The sequence below is a fragment of the Lepidochelys kempii genome, chromosome 3 (assembly GCF_965140265.1).
Source record: "Lepidochelys kempii isolate rLepKem1 chromosome 3, rLepKem1.hap2, whole genome shotgun sequence".
Lineage (NCBI taxonomy): Eukaryota > Metazoa > Chordata > Testudines > Cheloniidae > Lepidochelys > Lepidochelys kempii.
The window spans coordinates 188,902,651-188,909,206 of NC_133258.1; the positions used below are offsets into that span (position 1 = coordinate 188,902,651).

Here is a 6,556-nt window from a genome sequence, read left to right on the forward strand (position 1 = left end):
TTGGGGCACTCCACTTGATACCGGCTGCCAACTAGACATGGAGCCATTCATCACTACCCATTGATCCGACAATCTAGCCAGCTTTCTATCCACCTTATAGTTCATTCATCCAGCCCATACTTCTTTAACTTGTTGGCAAGAATACTGTGGGAGACCGTGTCAAAAACTTTGCTAAAGTCAAGGAACAACACATCCACTGCTTTTCCTTCATCCACAGAGCCAGTTATCTCATCATAGAAGGCAATTAGATTAGTCAAGCATGACTTGCCCTTGGTGAATCCATGCTGACTTTTCCTGATCACTTTCCTCTCCTCTAAGTGCTTCAGAATTGATTCCTTGAGGACCTGCTCCATGATTTTTCCAGGGACTGAGGTGAGGCTGACTGGCCTGTAGTTCCCAGGATCCTCCTTCTTCCCTTTTTTAAAGATGGGCACTACATTAGCCTTTTTCCAGGAGGTATCATCAGCTATTCAACCTACTCATTTCTACCTTGTTCTCATATGTTTCTGAATATCCATTCTAGGTCTCCAATCCAATTTATTACGTTTATGAATAGTTCTTTCATCAGTTACAAAGCACTAATTGTTCACTAAGCCTTTTCCTATAGAAATCATGATATTGAAAAATGAAGGAGCATTAGAACTTTGTAAGCTGCAGGTAAATTTCCACCTAAATACCTATTTTGTTGGCATTGTGGAAAAGGCTAGAATTCTAAGGAATATAAACAGCTACTGCCTTTTCTTTTCCATACATGCTTGATTATAAGAATATCCAAAAAGGAAAGTTCATAATTTTTCACTAATTGTTATATTGTTTAATTATGCTATCATTTGGGAGGCAAGATGGGCTGATAGGTAAAGGAGAAAACCTGGAGTCAGGACTCCTGGATTTTTTTCCCAGCTATGCCGCTGACTCATTACTCATGAGTTTGTCACTTTGACATTTCTATGCTATAATTTCCCTGCTTGAAAGAAATAAGAATACCTACTATCACACAGTACGCCTGATCCAGCACCATTAAAGTTAAATGGAGTTTTACCATTGATGTCAATGGGAGCAGGATGTGGGCCACTGTGAGACTTATTTAATGAAGTACTGTGAATTCCTTGATAAAAGCGCAAAATATCATTATTAATAAATAGCTTCAGTGCTTTAAAAAAGTTGCAAAACTGATTCAAGATTCTTGAAAATAAAGACTGATAGAGATTTTCCTTAAGGATTTCCCCCATGGTTTTGGCTAGATGGGTTTCTAATGAGCAGGTCTTTTATTTCTGGGATATTCTGTCTCTCTCTGCCAAAATTATTCATGTTCAAGTCCTAGAGCCAAATTTTCATCTGAGATGCATATTTGTTGTTCCCGTTGGCTTTGCTGGAAGCACTTATTCTAAACTATCACTTAGCCCCCATTATTGCTGTGGTCATATTTGCTTGTCTAAAATGACTGTGTTTCTCCATTTAAAATCTTCTAATTTTTAATCTTTACTGAGATACTACTGTGTTTTTTCTTTCATTACTAACATCCTATTGTAATACTGATTTTTTATTGTTGTCAAATGGGACTACATTGGTAATTTTGGCCGGCAGCTTCTTGTTTTTTTTTTCTTTTGTATGCTTTTGAGTGGCATAGAATATTCAATACTGTGTATTGTAGTTGACTTCCTTGATATGACCTATAAGTTTTGTTTGTCTAAAGTAATTTAATGTTATCTAATTTTTCTATGCAGCTCCCAATCACCATGGTATTTAGACTCTAAATTAAAACCCTCTTCTGAGCCTTGTAATGATGCTAACTTCCTATTTGAGTAAGTGACCTATTCATTGTCATTCTTTCCTTTATAACTAGTTTTTTTTTTTACATATTAATTTTCTTCTAAACATTAGTGATCACCCACTGGTTGAGATCAGGAAAGAGAGTAATTGTTATACCCACAAACATGTACACACAGTCACATTCACCTGTAGTGGACAATTGCTTCAGCAATTTAATTCTAGTCAAGATACCTCGCTATAGGCCAGATCTTGGAGTCTGGTTGACTTACACATGGACTCAGTCACAGAGATGCGTATGTGTTTCAAAAGTGCACCTTTGAATTCTCTGAGTCCAGAGAACACTGAGGTGTGGGGCTGGCCCTCTGTGACACGTTAAAATGGCCCTTGGGTTGCTTCAGTTTACATTGGCCACCAAAGGCCCAAAACCACAGCTAGGATCCAAAATATGTGTGACCTGTCACACTGCCTTCACAGGCAGTAGGTTGAGGTGATGTAGGAGCCTTTACACTAGCTCTATGCCACCTGTATTCCTCTTACACTACAGAGATCCTCCAGGGGTCATATCCATCAGCTGTCTGACCAGAAAATTGCCAGTGATGCAGTTCAAAATGACCACTCTATACTGACTCCCTATAGATCTTCCTCCAGTCCCATCATTGGGCAACATTTTCAAAAGTTCCCGAGTGACTTAGGAACCTCAATCCCATTAACTTGAAGTCTTTAAACCATGATTTGAGGACTTCAGTAACTCAACCAGAGGTTAGGGCTCTATTACAGGAGTGAATAGGTGAGATTCTGTGTCCTGCAATGTGCAGGAGGTCAGACTAGAGGATCACGATGGACCCTTCTTATCTTAAAGTCTATGCGTCTATGAGTTTATGAGTCTTTGGTGCTGCATCACCTTGCCCGTCGCTTGAGGAATGAGCACCAGCTGATGTGCAGTCCTAATGGGAAAATCAGGTCACTGATTTAGTCACTTGAATAAGAATTTCAGAGTCTAACTTTAAGCACGTTTTTTTGAATCTTGGCTGTAAACTTGAAGATGCTTATCTGCACTGAAGTAAGCCTCTCCAGGGAGGCTGTGAACCACTTTTTCAGCGCCCCCCAAGTCATTAAAGCTCTGAAAAAATTGCCATTTTCATAGGGAAAAAGTCAACCTGGGGAAAAATTGCCTTCCATTTTTGTAGAAAACGGTTGAGGCAAAACAACAAAATACTTGTTTGCTCGGCACACAACTGATAAAATTACAATTCTATTGGCTGCTTTTATTGCATCCATGTTATCACTTAGTACAAAGCTACTTGTAATGACAGACAAAAAAAGGTTTTTTCTCTTGCTGATAATAGCTCATCTTAATTTATTAACCTCTTACAGTTTGTAAGGCAACTTCCACCTTCTCTGTATGTATGTATATATATATATATATATCTTCTTACTATATGTTCCATTCTATGCATCCGATGAAGTGGGCTGTAGCCCACGAAATCTTATGCTCTAGTAAATTTGTTAGTCTCTAAGGTGCCACAAGTACTCATGTTCGTTAGACAAACAATAGTGTCCATGATCCTGCCTAAAAAGGAACATCACTGACTTATCAGGCAAACCACTTTCTCTGCTGTAGTGCCCTATGGCCAAGAGAACAGACTCTCTTAAAACTGAGCAGTGTCCCTCCCTTAATACCTACCAGGAGCACTACTTCCTTCCCAACCCCTTCTCATACCCTACCCATTGTAGAGATGAGGTAATTGCCTCCACAACAACCATACCAAGCTATGGCAGATGGTGCTGTGTGCAGGATGGCTCGCATGTACCATCAAACCATGCTCTTCTTTTTGTGAACAGAACTGTAGGAGAAAGCAATTCACAAACTATGAATTTGTTGTCAATTTTATCATGCTTAAGGCAGGCAGTAATTTCAGTTTTCACTGCCATTAGATAATAATAGTAATTAATTAGTAAGTCACACTGTTGGGATCTAGAGGTGAATTAACATGGAAAATGTAAATTAAAAAAAAGCCACTAATATCTCAGTTTTCTACCACAATTGAGGGTGTATGTCTGTTTGTCTCTCCAGAATGAATTGCTGCTCTTAACAGCAACTTTATATATATATATATATATATTTATATTGCCTTCAGCACTGTCTGTGAAATATTTGCTGCAAAGAGAGGTGCTGCACCAAAAATAGTCATAGAGGGGCCAGGAAATTAAGGGAAAAGTTACCAAGGATTGTGCTTGTTCTAACATTAATGACCTTTGTGCTTCCTCAGATCACCCCTCACATACATTTCCCATAGTGCTATATTTGCCATTAATGATAGAAAGATTTGAATTCTCTTTCACAGGGAAGTGTTGGCTAAATCAAATTTACATTCATGTTATTCCTTCCCTCTCAGATGCTGACACCAATAATAGGACAGGCTTTTTCTCCAGCATTTTACATCATCGCCTATGAGGCAATATTGGACACAGTCAAAGGAAGCAGTAGGACATGTACAGAGCTTTCAATTCAAGGTCATTCTGAACCCTCTAACCCGTAAAAAATAAAAATAGGTAAATAAAATTGGGAATTATCCGGAGTCATTTTAACTATGAATTGTTTGCAGCTGTCAGAGTCAGAGCCACATAGTTCACTGTGGTTCAATTTCCTTTTCAATTGAACAAACATATTATAGTAGATTTCCTATTTTGTTTTAAATAACCTCATAGGGGATCTGCATGCCCAATATATATATATAAGTTTCTATTAGCTTAGGCTATTTATAGAACTTCAAAAAGGGTTGAAAGATAGTAAAAAAATTAATTTATCCCATCAAGCAACAGACACTAAAACTCAGTGTATGAAATGCCTTCCCCACTGAATCAGTTCATAGCAAGAGTGATTCTGATTTACAGGATGGCTAGACTCATTTCCACATCTTCCAATGCCACCTAGCAGAATTCACAGCTCTGTGGTTTGGATGGGTACGTCAGTAATTCACCCTGAGTCCTGCGTGCCAGAGAAAGATTAAAGATGGGGCATTCAAAGACAACTAAAGGAGTTAGGTATCCAACTCCCAATGAAACTCAGTGAGTTAGGCACCCAACTCTCGTAGGCACCTTTGAAAACCTCAGCCCTTGGGTACCAACCCTGTGATCCGAAAGCAAACTGGCAAAAATCATTCCTCTCAACCTCTCCCAGTCAAAAGTTGGGATGCAATGATGCAGTCATGTAAATGGCTTTTCCTACAATCTCCATTTATGACTTTTTATATCTTATTTTAATAACTTCCAACAATAAGAGTGAGGGAGCATAAAATTTTGGGACTAAAATGAGGGACATTTGCAAACAGCAGGCATGGCACGGTGTACAGCCAACTACAGCCAGCACAGGGTCCACCTTCGATCAGTGAAGACCCCTCAGCCCCAAGGGTGATGTCATGACTGATCCAAGGGGAGAGGAGGGCAGGCAATGGATGGAGAGATTTCATTTTGACTTGGTCAATGTGCATAGCCCATATACCTGACTCTTCAGGGGCAACATTATTTTTGTGGTGTTTGTGTGAATCTAGGTCCAGTATAGCTTTAGATTCTGGTTTTTAGAAGAAGGTGGCATAAGAACATGGGAGTCTTCCAGAACCAGATTTACCCATGGATAGGACAGGAATTTGATAGGGAAAAAAGAGCAATAGCTAAGGCCAGATAGGGGAATTCAATATCTGGCCATGTCTATTACTGATAGACTTCAATGCATAGCTTGCTTAGCAACGTATAGTTTCCTTAGAAAGAATTCATCATTTATATTTTTATGGCAGAGCATCTATATTCCAAATCTAGGATTACATTGTTGTATGTGTAAGAAGTCCTGGTAACAACAAAGCTAGATTCGCACAGGCTTCAAAACAGCAACCTCAGATGGACGCAGGATTTGGTGTGGCTTAATTTGGGCTTGAATTCTGTGGGGCAGAAGGGTGGAATAAAGATTAGTCAGATCAGAGCTTTGAGTCACAGACCATGCATTAAATAGCTCTAATTCTAAAATAGTGGAAGGGTCTCATAAGCTATCTGTTTCAAGTGCAAACTCTTTCCCATCTCTGACCATTGCAACTGGACCTCCCAAGTTCTTGAAAAACAGTTTGCAAATGAAAATCCTTAGGTCATCCCATAAATACAATCATCTAGTATTGAGCACATCAGTGACAACATGCATTCTTAAGGAGGCATCACCAGGAACACACACACACTTTCATTCAACAAAGTTGCATATTCTGTTTTTGTAGGTACCATCAAATGGTTTTAATGCTGGAAAAGAGACTTTTTTCCCATTCAGATATATTCATGGGATCACACAGATTTAGAAAGACTGGATTTAAATGAAATTAGTGCCAGTTGGGTTTCAGAAAAATCAGTTAGTGTGTCATAAGAAACTGGTGGTTTGATTTTCAAGGTGAATATTATCTAAAAGTGAAATACTGGCTAAGTCAATATTTTCTGCTATACTGATCATTTTGTTCTGTTTTCTTTAGAGAGAACTGCCTTCCAGGCCTGGCTTTTTCCACTGCTCTGGATTCTGTCCTTAATGAAATCTTAAAATAATGAAGCATACATTTTATTATAAACATTATTAAAAACAGTTTCTTAAACTTCAGTGCTATGCAGCTGTTTTATAGTAGGTTACATGGTATAAATAATTTTCAATAATAACATAAATATAATATTAAGCTTATGTGGATGTATATATTCTGAACTAAAATAGGGGACTACTGAGAACTTTGCCCACATGACTTTGAAACTATGACCTTTCCTT

At 38.5% G+C, this 6,556-nt stretch overlaps 1 long non-coding RNA gene across 1 annotated transcript; it reads left to right on the top strand.

Annotated features, from left to right (window-relative positions):
* The first annotated feature begins 1,741 nt into the window (after nucleotides 1–1,741).
* LOC140909619 (uncharacterized) lies at nucleotides 1,742–6,355 on the top strand. Its single transcript, XR_012158294.1, has 3 exons — nucleotides 1,742–1,802; nucleotides 4,167–4,323; nucleotides 6,276–6,355. It is a non-coding gene; the product is annotated as an uncharacterized lncRNA (long non-coding RNA).
* The last annotated feature ends 201 nt before the right edge of the window (nucleotides 6,356–6,556 follow it).